The sequence below is a fragment of the Hoplias malabaricus genome, chromosome 1 (assembly GCF_029633855.1).
Source record: "Hoplias malabaricus isolate fHopMal1 chromosome 1, fHopMal1.hap1, whole genome shotgun sequence".
In the NCBI taxonomy this organism is placed as follows: Eukaryota; Metazoa; Chordata; class Actinopteri; order Characiformes; family Erythrinidae; genus Hoplias; species Hoplias malabaricus.
In genome coordinates this window covers 57,481,003-57,504,580 of record NC_089800.1, presented here as the reverse complement: position 1 = coordinate 57,504,580, position 23,578 = coordinate 57,481,003, and the positions used below count along the sequence as shown (strand labels likewise).

The 23,578-nt window shown below is 38.7% G+C and overlaps 1 protein-coding gene across 5 annotated transcripts in view; it reads left to right on the top strand.

Annotated features, from left to right (window-relative positions):
* Positions 1 to 23,578, top strand: part of stxbp6 (syntaxin binding protein 6 (amisyn)) — a 237,803-nt gene that overhangs the window by 20,099 nt on the left and 194,126 nt on the right. The window lies entirely within an intron of this gene.

Genomic DNA, 23,578 nt, shown 5'->3' with positions numbered 1-23,578 from the left:
CACTTAAACGTGAAAGGTATTTCAGGTTTTTATGCTGACAGGATCAAGTGGATATATTTTCACTGACTATTTGCAGGAAACTGGTTGAATGCTGTAGTTTACAATACCTTTCTCATTGTTATGTACAAATGAAAGGATGAAATTAGAGGAGCAGAAAGAGCCATGTAAAAGGATTTTAGCCTTCCGCTTTGCTTATTGTTGTCCAAATTTTTGTTCTTATCCGGCAGTTTCATGACTTTCTTCATTCTTGCATTTCAGCTTCAGAGTGTGGACTTCAGGCCATACTTTAGTGTTATATTATTTAAGATTTAAAATAGCTTCAAGTAACACTACAGTAAAAAAAATTGAAAAAGACTTTAAATGGCATATAGCTCTCAGTTGTTTTCTGCAATTTACCACTTTTTTTTTTTTTTTTTTAAATATAGCTGTTCATATAACCTATTTATTGATATGCATTGATGACTGATTTCTGCAGAGATGGCCTGGCACCACTTTTCCGATACCTGTGCTGACATTAAAGCTGAGTTTGGACTAAGACCGAGCTTTCTTTAATACTTGGCTTTAAAGGAAGTTATTTATGTTTTCCAAGCTCAAGAGAAACATCTAAAAGCAGGAGGTCATGTCCGGGCTTCTCAAACACATTTCTGCCCCACAAGATGAAATACACAGCAGACATCACATATCGTGTGTGCTGCTATATTAAGTTAAGTTTGTTACAGGACTGAATCTGCTTTCCTGTCTCCATTAACTGATCCAGCATTTACTGCTAATATCTGTACAATACTGATACAAATAAATACCAGTATATCCTCTCTTAACATCAGTTTTTGCTGCAAGAAACATATTTATATTGGTACCAGTCTGTCATCCAATAACAAAAGCTCTTACTAATACCAAAAGACTCCCTGACCCAAGCCTGCAGATAAGTCGTATTTCAAAGCACTTCAGTAGCAATATTACTAATAGCGAGGGTGGAATTCATTGTTCATTTAGCTGACGTATATCTGTGTCCTTCAGGCTGACCTCCCTCCAAGTCATTTCCCCACTCTGCTGCTCCATCACTGCGCCCCCGCTCCCTCGGCAAGGCATTTCTTCATTACAACTCGAACGGGCCACATGGAGATATTGACTTTGTGAGGGCTGTAATTTCTGTAATTCCAGGCGGGAGTGCTGTCCCCAGGACCTGCTCTCAGAGGATGGCTGAAATGATGGTGATATGTAGTTGAAGGATGATAAAGATGCCACCTCGCCCCACCTCCCCCACCCCCACCCCCACCCGTACACCCCATTAACATCAAAGTACTGGGCGTCAATTATCATTTGCCATGAACTATTAGCCCTCAGATATTTATGGTTTGTAAAATATAATGCCTCTACTGCAGACTTGTCTTTTTCTTGTAAACCATTTGTTACCTAAAAAAATAAAAGGTGGTCAGTCCTTGTCTAGTCTTCATGAATGTTTTAACATCAGTCATACTTTTTCTACAGAACTGGATTTCTGCATTAAAGATTATATTGATTCATGGCATTGCACCATGAAGGTCTCTTGGAGTCGTCTTTAGGATGCAGTACCCACTACCAAGGCCAAAACAAGTGTAGAGATAGTGTTTAATATTTTGTGTTGTCTTGCATTATTAATCATTTTTAAATATTCTAAATATAACAAAGATTATAATTCATTATTTTAAAATGAGTTTTTCTTAAAATTATGTACATTTATTTTAAAAATGCAGAGACGCTGTGAGATTTGTTCAGACCCTGAGGTATGAGCTATTGTGAGATATTAAGCTGATGTATGGCTGAGTGGCTGGTTAGTGTCCAGTCTAAACAGCTGCGTCTTCAGCTATGTCTTCCTTGTTCTTAGGAAATGTTCAGTTTATCAGTTTTATTTTCTGCTGTGGAAAAAGCAGAGAGAGAGTCAGAGAACACTGTTCACAACTGCTGTGAATTAGTCATACCCTTCTCTCCCCCAGCTCTGTCTCTTTCATTCCCTTTTCCAACTTTTCTTTCCATAACCCTTTTTTCCCTCTTCTCACATTCCTCCCGTTTCTTCTCTGCAACTGAGCTTTCAGAAAGCAGGAATGAAGCTGAGCTGTGATGTCAGGGAGAGAGAGCGAGCAAGATGCTGTCTCATGCAGAATTTTGTGTTTATTTTGGAAATGCTTTGGACTAGGTTAAATTTACAGTGCCACCCTGTGCCTGGAATTTCAATTATTCTACAGTAACTTTCTGAACTTCACTGCCTGTGTTTACAGAGCCTGTCATATCGAGAAAATGGAAAAATAAAGCATAAAGCAAGATCTCATAAGCCTTACCAGCAGTTTTAAAGGCATAGGAACATTTTGAGAAAACATTACCTATCATTGCACCATAAACGTACAGTACAGGATGGATTTGGAAAATGCACACAATCATTAGTTTTTTTTCAGCAGATTGGAATTTAACCTGCGAGTACAGAAAATATAAATAGGATTATTTCTTGAATGACTTTACTTGAGACTTGTTAATCTTTTCTGTCAGTAATCTAATAAAATAGAAATATACATGGCCTGTATGCTTTATCAGGATACTATGTTCTCCAGTGCATTAGTTAATAAAAATGTTATCCCAACAAATCTGGAATTTGTAGTAATAACAAGCCTGATTTTTAATGTTACTTTTTTTTTTTTTATTTTTTTTTTTAAATCATTTGTTTTATTCATAGTTTGGTGTAGTCTTGTGTGTTTGATGGCCACCAGAAGTCTATTATTCTGAGCTCCTGAGAGATTGCTGTAAACTTGCTGCTGTCAATATTCATACTGCATTCAAAAACATGTAATGATTTTGTTTGTTTGCCGAGTTATCAAGGTCAAACTAACAAACATCTCAGTATGGAATAGGTTTTGAGTGCAAATGATGTAAACACCCTAGTCCAGTTTCTTAGGACTGCTGTGAGCCAGGCTGTTTTGTGCTGGTAAATATAGCAAATGAGTTTTAAATCCAGTGGGTTGGATTAAAGGTGACAAATGCACTGTATGGTGTGTATGTAAGTAGGGGTTTGCTATATGCTGACTTCATGGCTTCTGTCTGCTTGTTCGGCTCCAAGGCTGGGAATGAACTGATTTATGTTTGACTCATCAAGAATCAATGTAAAGTTGCCCATGCCTTGACTGCTAATATGTATGCTGTGTCTGCAAAGCATTGATTGATTCACAAACCGGGTTCATGTTGTGGGACAGGTTGTTCAGGTTATATATGTTACAGAGATATTAGGTGGCTGTGAGTTTAATTTCCTGGGACTATTTAACACTGCATTTGAAATTGTACATGGTCAGACATAACATGTATTGTTACGTTGAACCACATTACATGGGAAAGTAGTGTTCAGCTCATTACCTCCATTTGGTTTTAAGTTAAGGAATTGCATATGTGTTTGCAAATATATAAATGCAATAAGCATCATTTAGTTATCATTTACAGTCTTCATACTACGTCCAAGGGCTTCTGGAGAAACACATATGTTTCTGTCTCTGGTCACTCCAGGGAAAGACAGTCCATTAAACATACCAGGTTTATCTGAGTTTCTTTTTATTATTTATTATATCTTGGCTTGAGTGCCTGTGATATCGACACACAATATTTGTTTGATTATATACACAATATACAGACATGAATGAAGCCAGGGGGTGTTTGCCCAGTGTATTTCACAAACTAGAACCTCCACTGGCTGCAAGCTTTATGCAGTGTAACAGACATGGACCAGGGGACCATGCAGGAAGTTATCAGTGAATCTCAGAGCTGGAAAAGAAAGAACTGCAGAAGACCAAGCCAAGCTTTGTTTGTCCCAACAGTGCTCAGTTCTGGTGAGCTGTGCTACACGTCCATTCCTGTTTCACTACCCATCCATTCTACACCAGACTGTTGTTACACATTGTGTTATCATTGTGATTTTAAAAAAAGAACTGTAAACTATCATAGCCCCACAGTCACAGTAAATAATTAAAATCTTTTCATTGCCTTTTGAGTTGTGTGAAGTACATTTCCAAATTGAAATGACAAGATGGATATCTTTATTGTAATATCTTTATTGTAATACATGCACTGTTTCTCCTTTGTGTTACACATTGTATTATGGGAATCTTCCGGCTTCCAGGGCATGTTCTACATAATTATAAAATCCCTTTTAAAAATGGAACATCCTCCTCTATGATTCGGAACCTCTGCTTATAATTGCGTTTTTCGATCATAAGCTTTGCAGGCAATGTACATTACCCTTTCTGTATACGCTCACACATCTGGCCTGCCGTGCAGACAGTATAAAATGTGCTATTCAGTGTCCTCTTTAGCATATTCATTGAGGATTATATTTTGATTGGGGGGGCTTTGACTTCATTCAGGATGTTTATTGCATTCATTTGTTAGTGCCGCTGCATGTTCCTTTCCGTTTAACTGGGATGTTGTGTGCAGGGAATACTTGAGTTTTTTTTTCTGAACCTAGCCTTGAGGTTTAAGCAATGAATGGAAAGTGACAGACTTTCAGAACATAATGAAGGATGCCAACTTTTAAGTGTAACTTTCTCTGAATAAAATGTCTCTTGCCTAAAGATGTCCTGAAATGTGTCTCATATAAAAGGAACATCAATAACCTATTGCTACTTTTCTTACAGAAACCCCAGAACGTGTTCTGCCTTGGGGTCTCTTTAGTAGTTAAGAAATGTACCTGCATGTTCGTAGTCAATACTCCCCCAACCCCATGCTCCCAGCACATGCTGGAGATTTAGTGGGCCGTGGAGAGGGGACTGGCTCCTGGAGAGTGAAGATTAGATTGATATTCTGAGATGTGTAATTAATTCCAGAGCTGTCTGAGCTCAGGTACGTGTGTCTAGCTGCTGATGCTTATATCATTGGAAGCTCTATTGATCTGGGAGTGTCAGGCAAGTATAGAAATGCTGTAGTTGTACTTCTGGACTTAACTCTACTACACCAAATAAGCACATTATGATGGTGACCATGTTATTTTTAAAGTCTCCAGCTTTGTGTAGTGGAGTGTACGTCCTCGTTATCACACTTTTTTTGTTAAGATTTGATTGTTTTTATGTCACTTATTACCAACTTTCTTCTAGGGTGAGTTGCAGGCCACCTCTTTTTAAGGTATGCTGTTGTTATGTAATCATACTCTACTAAATATCTCCAATGTACATTTCCTAAAATCTGTTGAACTGACTCAACATCCTGTAAAAAGGGATTTAATTAAAGTGGGATTGTGGATTTTCCTCTCTTGCTTAATGCTCACCTTGAGAAAACTTCCAACCATTTAAAGGCTCTGATGTTTAATAAAACATTCTCAAATAAATGTTATCGGATCTTCATTACTCTATTAGGGTAAATGCACCTGGAAATGGCCTCTGAGAGAAGAGAGCGGCTGGTTGACTGTTTGCACTTGATGTGGGGAGCCTCTGGAGTGTTTTGCTGAGGGTGTTTTTGAAGCTAGGTGTGGAGAACAGTGCTTCCAGATTCCAGGCTCTGCTCCAGGTCCTATGTGGCTGTGGGGCCGGTGAGGTCACTTTCATACAAAGAGTTGGACTCCCTCCCCAGTGTGGAAGTATTCTTCAGCTCAGACAGTGGACTGGGGGAAATCCTTGCACCTCTTCCAGCTAGAGATTTTCCTTATAGGTGTCAGATCTGCCAGCTATTTAGATCCAATTTCCACTCCTCTCAGGATAGATTCAGCCAGAGGCTAGTGCTTGTGCTCTCCGCACGCTCCTCTCCCTGAGGACGTCTGTAGCTGGGCTTTGGATCACCTCCAGCCAGAAGCTGTGGATCAGTTGTGTGGAATTAAAATATCATCTTCACATAAGCATTTGACCAACTGGGCCTTTTATTTGTGGCATGTAGATGTTATTAAACCAAGCATCACAACTAAGAGTTCATTTAAAGGGTGATAAGAGTGTGTAATATAGTATATATTTCTACAGTAGGATTTTAGATGTTCTGCTGGTGTGTAGACAATTGTAATAAAGGCTAATGGGTTTTTTATTCTACCAATAATTGTTCTTAGAAAGTAATCTCCTATTCTTTTATTTTTTCTTTTTGTTTCAAACTCGCAGAGGGGTTTTTCATCACTGTAAAGCGTTTGTGGAAGTCTTTCTACTCGTACAAGGATTTTTTTTTTTGTTCTGATTCTTCCTGGAATTGTTCCGGTCTTCCGTGCTGTTTCCCCTCACATTGTTTACGTTGGATGTTTAAACTTTTCACATGAAACTTGTTTCCAGCTGTGTGGATTTCAAGTGTGAAAATATATAATCAATTACAGATGCATGGTTTCAGCACTTGCTGTTTAAATTATCACAGTAATTTCTTTAAGGGAGGAATGCATTGTCTGACCCTCTTCCTCCTCCTCCTCCTCCTCCTCCTGCTCCAGTTTGCTCTTCTGCCTTAAATTAAGTTGTGCCACAATTTAAGTTGGAATGGAAAGTTAAACTAAGAAGCTTATTTCACCTTCATTAAATGTTTTTGCTGCTTAGGATGACTGCTCTCTGCTGTTGAAGATGTTGGAGATGTTTTGTGCCTATGACTTTCATCTTGGCACATCTCCCTTAATCGGACTGTGACAGACACTGAGAATGGGGGAAAAAAATGAATAAATAACTTAAAAATAAATAAAATGAATCTTCTTAGATATTATTTAATAAATAATGTTATTTTAAAGTGTCATCAGTGATATTGGTGTAGGTGTATAATATTATACCATAGCAATTTTATTTTTTACCCTTTTATTTTACCAGGGTGGTCAATAGAGATCAGAAATCTTGTAAAAGTAAGCCCTGGCCAAAACAGCAGCGCACAAACACAAATAGTACATCCTAAACAACAACAAATAAAAATAAGATTCACTTTTGGACATTTTTATTTATTTATTTTTTTTACAATATTTTAAGATTGTCTTGTCATTAATATCAAATCCTGAGAATGTAGAACACTACTGTGACCTGCTTTGTGAATATTTGAGTAGACACAGATTTAATTTACTAAAGACTTTCTCTGAGTGTTCTGGCACGTCTGTGTTTACCCATCTTTACCCTGAGGTGCTTGTGTGCCTCAGTATTCAGAGAAAAGTAGTGTGTTCTGGATCATAGGTCTGAGGATGGAACATTTCTGGCTTTATTTAATCCACCTTTCATCTTAGGTTGATCTCATGGAATATAAACCTTAATTTCCGTGCACAGATTTACGTTTAATCACAACTGAAAAGGAATTAACTTGATTTTAAACTGAATTAAACGGATTCCATTTTGTTATAGAAGAGTTTGTGTATATTATACAGTAATAATAAAATGTATTTATGGAACTGCGTGCACTGAGGTTATGTCTGTGACTCAGTACAGATTCATGCAGCCTCTCTGAGTCAGAGGTCAAACTGTTCAGTGGCTGACTGGTTGGGATGTACATGTATTATTCAAGACCCTCAAATATTTATACCATGACTATGTGCACATTAACATTTTTTTTACAACTCAGAAAGCTTAAAAATCCAGACTTTCACAGTCTTATCATACAGAATATCATGGGCTATCATGTCATGGTGTTACATGTACATGGTGCTACATATTTAGGTTAGATAAGTTTTCCAGTTCTGAGGTCAGAAGTTTATATGGGTTTTGGTATTTCGCGTGTTAAATTGATTATTCTGAAAAGCTGTTTTTATATGTTGCGCTGGCTGGTTTTAGCTAATTCAGTTCTACAAATTCTGGTTTCATCTCCAGTCATGCACCCACTAATAAATAATACCAAAGTACCAATATATATTCAGTTGAGGTGGACGTGTGTATAATAAAAATCCCATCTTTCCATGCCCAATTTATTCTGGTCCAAATGCGTAGTTGTGGTGACTATGAATTTCACAAAACTCAGGAAATAAGATACGCTCAGAAAAGAAGCAAGATTTATTGGCATTATGTTTTGAATTTACAACACTGTTTCAAATGTAGTTGCATATTTTTTTATAATATATATGTAATATTGGGTTTATTCCCCTACCTTTTTAAGCTAGCAATTATTTTTTTCCTGATTCTTCTCAAAAAACCTCATCTGTCCAGTAAACATTTTAACTTGTATTTCTCCACTTCAGTCGTGTCTAGGAATCCATAATCTTTTCAGTATTTTTAAAGGGTCAGCCTTCAACAGCAAGTAAATTTGAAATGGTGAAGGGGAAAAAAAAACATCAGGTTTGATTGTAATGTATTGTTCTACTTCCTTTTTTGACTAGAAGGGTCTTCACTTCTGACTACAAGGATATTGGTAAAAATATATGTGTTGTCTTTACGTTAATGATACATTGTAGATAACTTGTGTTGTAAAGTTTCCAGAATTTTGAGTGAGAATGTGAGAAGTGGTGCTTTGCCCTCTATTCCATGATGATAAATTACCTACAAAGAAAGAGACTGAAGGCCAAATAAGATGAATGAGACTAGGTGTACTAACTTGAATTGTGAGCGTGGCAGGGGGCTTCATTCTGAGAGAGTCATCATCCCTGGTGAATTAAAAAAAAAATATATATATATATATATATATATATATATATATATATATATATATAAAATATATATAAAATATAAAAAACTTTGAAATTAAAAAATAAAAATGAAAGGTGAGGTGACCTTTGTTATGTTTCTTAATATTTTGAGTCTGGGCTGAGCGCTGCAGAATGATTTTAGTTGCTCCTCCACTTACAAAATATCTAGTTTACTGTAAAGTGTAGTAACCTTTAATAAAACCAGAACGTCTGCTTTTGGTTTTGCTAGATCTTGACCCTTGCAGTTGAAATGTTATTAATGGTTTATTTGACAAAATCATAAACAATTTTGTAGAAGTTCACAATGTAGCAGTGCTAGGGCCACTTCTATCTTCCCCTCTTTGGAAACTGGCTTAATGGCCGCTGAAGGGTCAAAACGGAGAGATGTGGCAATGTACCAACTTACAGAGTCCAAATTCACAGCATTCAGTGTGGCTACCTTAGCAGCTTGTTTCCTCTTGATTTGCACTTGAACTTCAATCATCTCACTCCCTGATTTGATGTAACTCTCTTCCTATGAGCAGAACACACTCACAGATAGAGCTGTTCTAATTATTTAGTCCCTCAGTGATAGTCTGTTGGACTGTAAGGCTGATGGGATCAGTGGGAGACATTTCATCTGCTGGCTGTCCATCCTGACCAGAGCCTCCCTCCTCACATTGAAAGTCAGATCTGTTGGAGCTTTATTTTTAAGTTGACTCAAGGCCCAGGACAAAAAGTGATACTGCTAAGTCAGGGCTGTGCAATTAAAGTTATAGTCTATCTGGCTGAAATGGAACAGGAAAACCGTATAGAAATAATTAATAAAATAATGACACAATGCTTTTTATCCAGACTGCCACATGGTGCTTTTAATACCTTGTAATATACATTTTTTTCTTGTTGACACACCCCCTTTAATTGGGCAATATCTGTTGGTACACACAGAATGAAATATTTTAGAAATACTGATGAAACGGGATCAAATTTATTCTATACCAGTAACGTGAGTCTGAGTTGTGGTGTGGAGTGTCATCATGTGTATGCTGTTGTATTCTGGAGCAGTGGTATCACAACAAAGGACAACAATAGACTTAGGATCATTAGAAAGGCCAACTGGGAGTCCTGGGGGTGAAACTGGACACAGTGGAGATGTTGGCAGGGAGGAGGATGCTAGCAAAGTGTTATCTCCTCCGTAAAACACTGGAGTGTCTGAAGAGTACACTGAGCAGTAGACTGCTCCTACCCCACAACTAGGAACACTTCTGCAAGTCATTTCTCTGGCAATCAGATGTACAATTCTAGACTCTTAGTCATGCATCCATCCCTTACTGCAATATAACCTACCTCTACAATTAATACTGTAACAATGCACTGACATTTTTCTACTGTCACTTTGATCTGTAACTACCCCATCCATGCATCTGTACACATTGCTCATCTGGATTTCTATACACTGAACAATCACTGGATTAGGAACATGCATCAGCTCCACTAACCATACAGAAGCAATTTGTAGTTCTACAATTACAGACTTTAGTTCACCTGTTTCTCTGCATACTTTCTTATCCCCAATTCCGGTGGTGATGTGATTGGACACAGCAGGTCTTTGAAAGTTCTTAAAGGCTTGAGTGTCACTGCAGTACTGAGAATAGTCCGCCAGCAGAAAATATTTGCCCAACGGCGTCCCGTGGGCAGTGTCCTGTGTCCACTGATGAAGGACCTCTAGGTCCTACAAATTGGACCAAAGAGGTGCGTCTAACAAAGTGGATATTGAGTGGACACAATGTTGTCTGTGGAGGTCCTAACCATTGAAGACCAGGGTGAAAAGGTCTGTAATTGTTGAACTAGAAAGTGCTGTATATTATACAGGGTGGGCCATTTATATGGATACACCTTAATAAAATGGGAATGGTTGGTGATATTAATTTCCTGTTTGTGGAACATTAGTATATGGGAGGGGGGAAACCTTTCAAGATGGTTGGTGACCATGGCGGCTGTTTTGAAATCTGACATTTTGGATCCAACTTTTGTTTTTTCAATGGGAAGAGGATCATGTGACACATCAAACTTATTTGGTATTTCACAAGAAAAACAATGGTGTTTGTTTTAACATAACTTTATTCTTTCATTAGTTATTTACAAGTTTCTGACTGCTTATAAAATGTGCTCAAAGTGCTGCCCATCATGTTGGATTATCAATGCAACCCTCTTCTCCCACTCTTCACACACTGATAGCAACACCGCAGGAGAAATGCTAGCACAGGCTTCCAGTATCTGTAGTTTCAGGTGCCGTAGTCTCAGAAACGGGATTTTATCGTCAGCGAGCACTGTCGGGCTGTGTTTAGCTAAATTCACTCGACTTTTTGCTCACAGATAAGGCTCATTGCAGCCCGACAGATGACCCTCCTCCCCACGGTAATACTGTATACCGTGATAATATTTTGAGATGCTGTGACGGTGTGCCCATCCCTATTCCATAGGTGAATAATATTGACTTATTTTTGCTGTTTCTGATCACTTAAGGTAGAACTGATGCCAATTTTGGGAGAGCGCTAACTGCATGAAAATTAACACATGCAGTTTGTAACACTGAAAATGCTACAAACTAAAAAAAACTTGAGTTACAGAAGACTTTCTGTGATAATTTAGACATTGAATAAAAACATATGAACAAGTTAAACTTCAGCCACATACTATGTGGAGCTTCTGGACGTAAGCAAACCAGACAGAACAACATTTCCATAAAATTTTAGATGTTCCCTTTAAGCAAAATACTTTCTAAACAGTTAAAAAGCTAAAGCTTAATAGCTTTGAGCCCTATTGTGAAATTGGATTGGGCAGATATTGGCTGCTGCTGATGATGATGATGATGATAGTGGTATATTGCCATTAAGCCTTCTCTTCCTGCCATTTCCAGAGACTACATTTGAGTCTCACTGATAAATTGTTTCATGCTGTGGACTGTGTGATAAATTGTGCATGCCTCCACTTCATGGAAGAGATCTGTCTTGAGGAAAATGGATATTTGCAAGACGGAGTATGTCTTTTTCTTGTCAGCTGTCAGATGTATTGCGCTTTGACAAAGGACAAAGGAGTAGTTTAATTCATTCCTTTAGAACAATGAAACAAATAGTTACTTTTGCAGTTAAAAACAATGAGCCAAAAACCAAAGCCACCGTTGCTCTATCAATGAGTGAAATGGTCTGTAAACTATCTACATTAATAATTAGCTATTACATGCATTGATCGGTCAGGTCCCTTTGGCTGGCCCTGCTGGCAGCGCTGGAGCTTGGGTTCAGATTGCACCGTCTCTGGCTGTGACTGGTGCCAGAGTTTATTGTGCTAATGAAGGTCACCCAGAGCAGCAGCTGGACTTGTTCACACTGTACCCACACAAACCCAGCAGGAGCAGAGAGAATCAAGTTACTGCCCACTAGGGCCCTGCAAATGCCATATGCTCCCAACCCACCTCATAACACCTCGTGTCAATCAGAGACGAAAGCTAGTTTCTTAGCTTATTCTGTTTTCAGATCATTGTATTGTACAAGGCAATCTGGCTCTGAACTGGGCTTATAAGGACAGAGCCACCAAAGCTCTTCTTTTCTTGGGGCAACAAAACATTTCACGATCTACAGGTTACTCAGTAAAGGTTAGAGACCAGCCACTAATTTTTAGAAACTGCCGCTAAAAAGAGCATTAAATACAAATGGCTTTTAAAGCAAATATATAAGTTATCTCTAAACCTAATCCTGTATTAATGGACTAAAATAAGACCCAGCAACAAAATAGAATAAAATCATTGAAGTAATCAGTCTTTTAAGAGACTTGCTGGTCAGAATCAGAACCGGGTAAGACATAGTCATCCATGTAAACGTTACATTGTATGGAGTTTTTATGTTTAGGCCCTGTAGGTTCTGAGTGCAGCAGTTAAATGATGTAGTGGTAGAAATAAAGCAGATAAGTGAGGTACTGCAGGAAGCAGTAATCTGAGGTGTTTAGTGTTATATGGTACTATATACCAAGATAAATCAGAAGTGCAGCACAGAAGTCCAGAAGGTGGAATGTTATTTGTGATATTAATTCCTCAGGAGTGTGATGGCATGCAGGAAGAATCTCTCTATAGCCTGGGTGTCCTGGTCCTCGTTTGGCTGAAGCCACAGATGTGGTGTCCAAGATGTGATGGGTCATTGGAGATAATCTTCTGGTTTTGAAAGCATGCTAAGTAAACATGGCAGCATATGCTGCTTAACACAACAATGCTCTTCTCTGCAGCGCTGATCAGCAGCATCACGTCTTTTCAGACCCCCCAAAAAAAGTCAGCTTTTTGGAGTTTTTTCAGATATGTCTGTCTCCTGTCACTCGGACAAAAACAGTTTGACTGTTTTCGTGTGGTCTCTGGATTTTTCGCTGTCTTTGAGCGAGCTCATTAGCTGGAAGCTCACCACTTGGCGAACTTTTCCTGGATAGCCTTTTTTGCCATTTGCTTCTACATTGTCCTTGGCATTTGCAGTGTATTTATTCACATCTCAGTTTGTTATTATTGACATTTAGAGAAGCATTTGCTGAGCACAAATTATGCATGAGGACAGCGCATGTTTTGTATATACAGTAAATGGGCCTTTAGAAGGCCAACAATGCTTTCGCCCAGGCAAGAATTCTGTTTACTCATTGCAAGAACAAAGAGTTGTTGAGAGTGTTGAGCAGCAGCAGGCAGCGCTGTCTTGCTCTGCAGATATTCGGTCCGGAGAAACACGTAGAAACACATGCAGATAGAATACATGCCCCTGCCCTCTTGCTTGTGCTGCGAAAAACCAAACGCAGGGCTCTGCTTCCTAAGTATCTGTGCCCAGGAAGCAGGGCCGCTGCTGCTGTTGACAGGTTGTAGTTGGTTGGGACGCTCTTAAAGGTTAGGTGGCATTATATCAGGTGTTTCTCACTGAGAGCTGCTCATGTTGAGCTGCTGTTTCAGACAGGAAGCTGCAGGACGCCTGACAGCCTTTTCCTCCTCCAGTGTCCTGGTGGGTTCCCCCGATATTTATGGCCTTGGCATTTCTGCTGAAGGGCACTGATGTGAACCCCTTAGACGTAACCTGACAGCTCCGGCACCACTGTGGCAGAGCTGTGTAAAGAACATATTTTGATGGCTCTCCGGTGGGAGATTAAAAGTTTTTCTGGACTGTTGACCTTTTTAAGACTGAGCACTTAAAGTTTACCGTTTACAATTGAGCTGGCATATGCTGTGTTTTCTGGCTGCTTTTAAAGACATTTTTGGCTCTTTTGTTTTGATGATTTCAAAGCAGTTTCCAGGTTTGTATATTTACTGTTTACTCTGTGCATTTTAGGCCTGCCAGTATTTGAGTAAATTGCCAGTAATTGATCAGGCGTTTAGATTGTCCACAGCTGTTGGCTTTCGCAATCATGTAATTACTTGCTGCAAACAATGTGAATTATGAGCATTTTCAAACATGCAAAATAAAAAGAACAGAACACCCAGTCACTGTATATGTCATGGGCAATCAAACATTCACAACAGAGGTTTGAACTTCTGACTTCGCACTATGAGGATTCTTAAGGACAGAGGTTAGTTTGTTTGAACTTGGCTTCCAGTATTGACAGCGTAGAAGCAGGACAACTACTCAACCTACCTGGAGTCCTAGGGCTGGTCCTTAGTCCTGGACTATATCTTTCTGTCAATGGAAAATCACAATTCAATATGCTACGTAGACCAGGATTAAGCTCAATACTCGTCTAGGAAATCATCCATTCAGGCTTGCACTTTAATATTTTAAAATATATATAAAAAAAATTAATTAAAACAATACAAAAAGCTTCAGTTATTCATTGTGTTTGTTTATATGGCAAATAATTAAAAAATTCCAAATAACAGCTTGTTGTTAGCCGTGACTTATGGTTGATTTAATTGTTTAATTTGATATGTTTGTCTAGGCAAATTTCATTAACAGTTTATCAGTATATCTCCGAAATCGAAAAGCTAATTACATACATATTTCTTTTTTAATACTTGTGTATCTGTTTTTATAAAAAAGGTAAATGATTTTTTGTATAGCTTATAGGACAGAGCATACGTTTTTGGCATCTGTGAATGAAATTTCGAAAGCCGTTTATCTGAGCCGCAATTACTCCAATATTAGAATACAAACTAATAACATTATCATTGTAAGTATATGATATTCTGTGTATAAATGTGATGTTTTAACTCATTCCAGATCTCTCCTTATGGCAGTCCAGTATTATTTGAACTTATCCACTTCCTAGTGTTACAGTTTAATAAATGCTTCATTATTTTAAATGTGTGTTGTAAATTGAAGAAATCCATAAGATCAAGGAGAACATCTACTCTTCACCCTTTCTCACACTTGCTGAAAAACACTGTGTATTTACTGTAATTAAATATATAAAATTATTTAAAGCACCATGATTGTGGAGACAAGTTATTTTTATTACTTATGTACCTTTTCACAGTACTGTGTATTGCTTGAGTGGTGGTATTTGGAATTTGTAACACACTTTTTCCCAGTTCCATCAACCAACTGTCTTCAAACATATTTTCCAAGGAAGGAAATATTACCCAAGAGCATCCTTTACCTTCCTTCCTCCTTTTCTTTAATAAGTGAGCTTGCTGTCATAACCCAGAGGGCTGTGATGAGACAATGGGGCAGGGAGAAATTATGGACAAAACAATGTCCTTTCTAACTCATTCGCATTATGGCTGCTATGCGACCCCCTGTCAAGGGTGCTGTCAGTTTCAGTGACTTTCATGTTCCAGTCATTAACGTGAAACTCCATCTACCTGGACTCTGACATTAGCTGTGTCATGGGAAGAGTTCAGGAAGGTGGCACTGAAATGATTGTTTGACCTTGTGGAAATGTGTTGTAGGAGAAGTTTTAGATCATCACTCACATACCAATACACTGAACCTGGGGAGGGAGTGGGAGCAACTGTGCAAATTGGACAGATTTGTGCAAATTGAAAGATCATTGATTTGGTTTGAAGGGTTGTTCTGCATTTTTATGACTAGGCTCCCTCAGTACTTCACTGCTTTGGATTCGTTCCAGCGAGTGCTCTTTCATATCAAGCAGTTTCTCACTTTCCTGCACACTAACTTGTAATTAATCACAGCAATTAATTTGAAAAATGAGCTCTGAACAGCCTTGAACAGGACTATGCTTCTGAGCGTTTAATGGAAAAACATTTAGTGCATCATTGCCGTTCATGTACTTTAAAACCTGTAAATGTGCCTGTCTAGAATTAACAAGGAGTTCAGTAGCAGACTGCAGATCTGGAGCAGCCCAGTCCCTGTGAGGAAATCAGTAAGGTGTGATTAGCCAGCAGCCATCTCACTGTAGACTCATGCCTTAATATAGCCTTTTGCAAACATGCTGCCTCACTGACTTGTTCGGGAATCTGCCTGGCCTCAACTGTGTCCGGTACAACACTCTGGTAATGAGGAGGATAAATTATTCATTACAGAGACCAGAGGAGCACACCCCCCAGCAGATGTTTCTGAGAAAATGAGCATGGCACTGGTTCTGTCTTATATGGTTTTTAGAGATAGCAAATGAAATCCAGACAAATGTTCTCAGCAGTAGCGTTGAGTAGCATCAAATTCCCATACGTTTATGTAAGCCTAAGGGACAGCTTTATTCAGAATTCAGCATACAGATTCTAGACTCTTCTGCACTCTGAAAGGCTGTTGAACTTTCATTCACATTAACATCATTATTGAGTAAATTGAGGGTCCAGTTCTCAATAGTTTTAATCCTGTCCAGATGCAAATCTCTGCATTTTAACCAGCAGATCTCGGCTTATGTTGGATAAAATAGGACTTTGGGCAACTCTTCAGCCTCTGAGCATGCGTTTCCATAGATACTCCCTGAATTTTTATTTTATTTTTTTACAGAACAGTGAAATAGTATGAAAACGATACTGAACCAGTTACTTTGTGTAGGTGTTATAAGTTTTGCAGACCTCATCTTGGAGAGCGTTATCAGGAGAAAGAAAAGAATAAAATGAGTGAGAAAAGGGAGATACTGATGAAAGGAGTGATTATAATGGCAGCGGCATATATGTATTGTTACTTTTATAGTTAAATAATGTTCGAGAACTAGAAACTTGCTTGTGATCATAGGTCTGGACTAAAATTCAATATCAATATATTTCACAATATAAAATGTTTCAATAACTATATGATATGATTTTACATACACATTTTCAATATTTTACAGCATCTGGCACTAACTGAGAGTCATTACAGGGTGCTGCCAACAGTTCATGGCACTCAATTTTAAAGTTAGTTTAAGAATATTAATATTGACAAAGCCAAGAGGTTTTGTTTGATGGTGATGTCATGTTGCTTTCAGCACTTGGAAGTTGTTTTTGTGTTTTCTTCATTGTTTATGTTGATATCGCGATTGTATCATATTGACCCAAAAATCAGAAATATATTGTGATATAAATTTTGCCCAATATCGTCCAGCCCTACATGAACATGTGTCACCGCAATACCATTCTGGAACTAGAAACTCTGACGTCCGGATGCGAGAGTTTTATCACAGAAGAGGCATGTACAAATTTTATTACAAACGTCCCCCAGAAAAACTAATCCTTTCCGAATGGGACTTATGACAATGAAAGCTGCATCACTGTCAGAGGTCTGTGCAGTGACAAGTTGAACCCAGACCAACTTTATGCAAAAGAATCAGAAGAGAACTGCTGTTTGTGTGGAAAGTGTTCACAATGCATTGGGTCATTCTTTCCATTTTCAAAACAGATTTAGCAGGACATCATTTAAAATGGACAATGCAGGGAATGCTTTTTCTTTATTTATGGCCCTCATGCAGCCACCTGCAGAAGAGGGAGTGTGTTCCAGTCCGTTGCTGCACCAGAACAGTGTACATGCATGTGTACAGTGTACAGAGCCATGCTTAATTTATGTTAAACTGGTATAATGGGATATTGTATTGTGGTTTCCTCAGAGTGCTCTGGTTTCATCTCCCAAATTGATAGGTGGGTTGCATATTCAAGTGTTCACCTGTGAGTGTTTGAGTGAATGTGTGAGTGTGTGATGCTCTGTGATGAACTGGCACTCTGGGCTCAAAGCAGGAACACATGTTGGACAATGTTCCCAGACCACCATGACCCTGAACAGTACGAAAAGGAAGAAAATGAATGTGTTGTTACATAGTGATTTATAGTTTGTTTAAAATCTAATAAACTACATATGTTAATATTAGGATTAAATTTATAGCTCAACTCCTGATGGGATCCAAAAATGTGTTTTTGGCACTAGGAACATTGTTTGTACAATATGAGAGCCCTTAGTTATGGCTCCGATCAATATTTAAATCCTTTTCTTTGTTGCATTTGTATAATATCATTCCAGGGCTGGTACACATGCTTCTTTAAACATGACACATCAGGATTTACATAGATATTACACAGAAATGTCCACAAGGCAGGATTACCACTGTACAGTAGAATGAAGAAATATTTTAACTTTATTTTGCCTTGGTCACCTTTTATTTCCCCATTTCCAGTCTTGCAAAGTCCTAAACTGCAGTGACATCAAAATAACTCACCTTTTGACCTTCACTTTGGTCTTAACAAGAGCTGGTGAGTTTGATCCTCCCTGTGATGGGATCCAGGAGAGTACAATATATGCCCTGCCAGCTTCTGCCATATTTCAATTTGATGTTATCCAATGCATGTGTCTGTTATCCAACATCACTAGGCCCAACTCGCCTCCGAGCATGTTGATTTGTCCAAAAGCTGTGTTTTAGCAGTAGTTCAAGAAGGCGAATATCTTTCCATCTGTCGGAGGAAGCTCACCCTCCTAAAACGTTGTAGCACTGTTTCATTGGGAGAGTCTTAGATAATGGGTGGTATTGACTATGGAAAAATTGGGTGTTTAAAATAAATAAATAAATCACTTTAAAACTGTGTACTTTAGAAGATTTATTTAGGTAATAAGATCTAACTCCGGCATCGTAAAGTACTAACAGGATGTACAGCTTTCTTCATCTGTTATTATTGGATTTGCGGCTTCACTAAATGAGTTGTAGTCCGTCTGCTCAGTCAGCCTCCACATTAGACCAAAAGAGACCAGATGGCCAACCTGTGATATCAGCCCCAAGAAACCAGATCCACTGTATTTGGAGCTGAAACAAGCTTTGATAGTTTGATGAAGTTTCCTGGAATCTGACCTTCACTTCCAGAAGTAAATTGCTCAGTGTTATACTCCTGCACTTTTTCTCCTGACAAAGCCCTCAGAGGAGTTACCGAACTCTGTGTGACTTGTGTCTGTTGTTGAAAATTTGCTGTGAGTTGTTTTCCTAATGTGATGTGTGCATTGGGGGTGTAAAAGCATGTAATAGTTTTACACAAGCATACTGTACTTTAATATACACGCACACACCTGTTTTGGGGTTATGCAGATTGCTCATTGACTTGGCATTGGATTGAATAATGTGGAGAAACACTGTTTGATGTAAAACAGTTGAAATCTCTCTCAGTTCATATGGAAGAGGGTTTGAAAGGGAACATATTTGATGTAATTCCAGGCACATCTGGACCAGTCTGTGAGACGTTTCTGCTGAAAAGGGAGAAAGCCCTTGGATGTTGTTGCTGTTATCTGAATACAGTTTATAGTTTAAAAATCTATATGAGAAAGGGGGGGGGGGTCTTTACTGATCTGTTAATAAAACTCTAAAGGTAATTAGCATTTTCGTATAGTTTTTAAAAAGGTTTCTGATAGAACTTTGTGTTCCTTTATAATGAAATTCTGATCTCTCTATAGCACTATTTATAAATGTTTAATGAAAAGATGTAGGTACAACCTAAATCTCATTAGCCATATTTTATTACAGGGGAATTTACAGTAATCTGTGTCTTCACATGAAATTAAATTTTTCAGTCATGTTGTATATTGAATTTTTCTAAGATATACACCTGAGGGAAGACGAGATGTAGAGGATACACAGACAATAACATAGGGAATACACAGAAAAAAGAAAACACTTCTTCACATGCCTCCATTCTTAGATAAGCTCTTTTTTTTCCACAGCATGCACTGGAATATTTACAGACACTTATGCAGGACTAACACTAACCGGGGTGTTTACTTCAGTTTGTTTTATAGCAGGTAAAAGAAAGGTGAATGGCTACGAATTTATTAAAAGTGCAGTATGTTACTTTTCTTATTACAGAGGAAGAAACCTATTGGAGAGGTAAACAGTCAATGGAGAAGAGAGTGAATGTGTTTGTGTGTGAGTGAGATTTGATCCTAGCCCCTAGAGTGGTAATGGAATGTTTAGAATGCCTCTGCATAGAGAGCTCGATCACTGTGCTGTTTTCTGGTGCTGTGTTGCAGAGCTTGACCATTCTGTCAGGACGTCAGAGCTCTCTCTCTCTCTCTCTCTCTCTTTCTCTCTGAAGTATGCACACTCATTGTGTTACTTGGCCAATTTCATTGTAGTACTTTCTTTGTCACCTTATTTAAATAGGCAACTGATTTTATCTTATCTTTTGACCATGGACAACTACTGCAGCTCGTAGAAAGTAGAAGAAACAAGTGCTAGAAATGTTCTAGAATTGTTTGTTTGAATTACCCACAAACGATTATGTTCAGGATATTATTAACCAAATAGTTTGTTATTCTTTACTTAGTTTACAGATAAATAATGTGGTTGAGAAAACATTGTCTAGAGCTACTGAGGGGTTGTTTGAAAGTGGGTAGATTTAACTCTAGACCAACAAGTTGTAAGAGTTAATGACCATTTGTGTGTGTGTGTGTGTGTGTGTGTGTGTGTGTGTGTGTGTGTGTGTGTGTGTGTGTGCCTGCCTGAAGCCCCTTTCACACATACACTAACCCAGAAATGTTCTGGAGTTTACCTGAGGAGGAGCTGTATGAAACACTCACCACACATGAAAACACTCACCACAATTATCCCAGACTTTATCCCTCTAGTAGAGACTCCAGGAAACGTCAGAGTCAGCGCATGTGAGAACAGAGCTGATAGTTTTAAGGAATATTTCCTCTACGCGTTGTCCCATACCTAAAGCATGCGGCACAGTTCCCGCGGTGAGAGCACCTTTGATACAGAAAATCTGCTGCGGTGCACTGTACGTGTGAAAGGATGACTCAGAAACATCTCCAGACCTGATACTACTAAGTTTCTCTAGAGATTCATATGTGAAAGAAGCTTGAGGGTGTTAATATAGAGTTAATATAAAGATCAATTAAACAGCTCAGATCTGGCTGTCTCTATTTTCACTGCTCCCAGCATCTTGTCCTCTGTGATGAATTTGTCTGGTTACAGTATATTTACAGCAAAGTTGTATGAATTTTACACTGCATTTACAGCAGAATTTATCAGTTTTCTCCAAAGCCTCTTATTGGTGTATCATAGTGTTTCCGCCAGTGCTGGGAAACCAACCTCATTCTGCTGTGTGAGAAGCTGCTTTGATCCCATTACACTATACCAACAGCCCCAGTCAATGTGCCTGCGTATCTGGTTAGTGTTCCATCCCTTTAAACACTTTAAAACTGTGTGAGAGAGAGACAGAAAGTGTGTGTGGGAAAGTGCCGTTGATTTGCACTCACTGCTGATTGATGCTTCATTTTCCTTCATTAGTGTGATTCTCTGTGCACAAAGCCATCTGCTTTGAGTGTGAGTGACACATGCATTACGTAAAGCAGCTAAAGCGCTTTTTTTTTTTCTCTTTTTCTCCTTTTCCTTTAATATTTCCCCCCCTATCTTTCCTAATCTGTCAGGAAAGTGACACAGCATTCAATATTATCTCTTTTTTTTTACTTTGCACAGCAGTGGAAACTGAGTCATAAGTCCGCACTTAAAGATTATAAAACAGCAAGCTGGATGCCTTTTAATGGCAGTCTTTTAAAAACCGGTGCCCACAGTCCAGGGCCATGCAGTCAGCCCCTTTCATCTTTCCCAGGCCCATAGCCCACGTCTTTTCTAATCTAAGTGCACTGTCTGTCTTAAAGATGGAGTGAAACCGTGCAACCTACATTAAACCAGCTCTGCCTTTTGAGAACGGCTTTTATTCACTGTGAAATGATGCTGTGCTTTTTTTTGTTCTTCTTCTTTAGGAATGACGTAAGTCAGTATTATAGTCTGATTCTCACCTCTGTGCTTGTATGTCTCTGCTGTGCTGGGTAGAGCTGGGGAATAATGGCTGTTTTTTGCAGCTCTATGGAAGCAGTTCTTTTCAGTGTCCTTGCTTTATCATGCACATTCTGTCAGCATGAGCCAGTACCCAGGAGCCACGCCTTGTCAGCTCTGTGTGTGTATATACTGTGTATGTGTGTGCCCATGCATGTATTAGAACTGCATGTGGATGAGACACCATATTGCACCATTTCAGTCTGTCTCTGATTGAGTAACCAGATTGAATAAGTAAGGCCTTATTATAGAAGATTTCAAAATACTTTAATGTATAAAGGTGGAAAAAATAATGTTTCAAACAGTGCACTTTCTCAGGAGTCCAATGATAGAATTTCTAAATGACCATGAAAGGTTTTACAAAATAAAACATTTGAATTTTTCATGTGAAAAAAGAGCTTTACTTTCTTACTCATATTTAAGAGCCATGCGATGCCTGAGCTCTTTATTCAGTCAGTTTTTGTTGGTCAGCTGAGATGTTATAGCACACAAGAACATAACAGAAGTAATATAAAAATGCTAATTTGTCTCAGTATCTCTAAAGCCTTAGAATAAATCTTACTAATAAAGCCACATTATTTTTTTAGAATAATGCCTGAAATTTGAAAATTGGATTGAAATTCACATTCAGCATGCAAACTACCAATTATTATGTTTAATGCATGAGCCAGGGTCTTGGGAATGGTTAAATTTTTGTGTTTGTGTGGTGCACATATCTCTTTTGGCTTAGGTGGTGCTGTCTGACAAGTCCTGATGTAGTGAAGGAGACTGCTGATCAGCCTTTAATCAGAGCATTGAAACAACTTTGCATTTTTCATTAAACCCAGAGGTCTCCAGGTAGCTCATAATTCCTAATTCCAGCTTCTGGCTCTGTCTCTGTTCATCTTTAACACCACAGCCTCCACTGCACCATTCTCCCCAGCACACTCAATTCCTTTAATGTGCTTTCTGTGGCTAGAGGATTTAATTAGGTTTCAGTAAGATGGTCAGCACGAGGATAGCTGCTTTTAACAGTTCGTTTCAGCTGTTCAACACACAGTGAAACATCAGTGACCTTGAAGCGTGCCATTGTGGTGGAATGTCCCCAATGAGGATCACTCACAGCTTTTTTCCTTTGACCTTCTCTAAGTACCTCCTGAAACCCTGTGTTCAGAATCCTTAACTACCGTGGCACTTCATTCTGGTCCCCAAATGAATGCACCATTTAAAACATTGAGACATTAACCAATGTTTGTGCTCCTGAGTTGCTGTAATAATGTGTTGATCTTTAATATAAAGCAATACATTTTTTAAGGTATATAGTGTTTTGTGGTAATGAGACAGAAAGCCTTTAATGTGATGGCATGGGCACCAGTGCAGTCTTTGGCATTCTCTTCTTGCTTACCTAGCTAAGCTGCCAACGTTCTGTTAGTCAAGTTTTATCTGGTCTAGCTCCAAATTTTGAAAATCAGGAAAAGAGATATTGATTTATTTCTACTCCCCGTGTCCGCGTGGGTTTCCTCCGGGTGCTCCGGTTTCCTCCCACAGTCCAAAAACACACGTTGCAGGTGGATTGGCAACTTGAAAGTGTCCGTAGGTATGAGTGTGTGAGTGAATGTGTGTGTGTCTGTGTTGCCCTGTGAAGGACTGGCGTCCCCTCCAGGGTGTATTCCCGCCTTGCGCCCAATGATTCCAGGTAGGCTCTGGACCCCCCGCGACCCTAAATTGGATAAGCGGTACAGATAATGGATGGATGGATTTATTTCTATTAATCCATAGGTAGATAATATTGACTTATTTTTGCAGTTTCTAATAATTTAGGTAGGAATTCAATTTCACAAATTCAAGAAACTGCTAAGTACA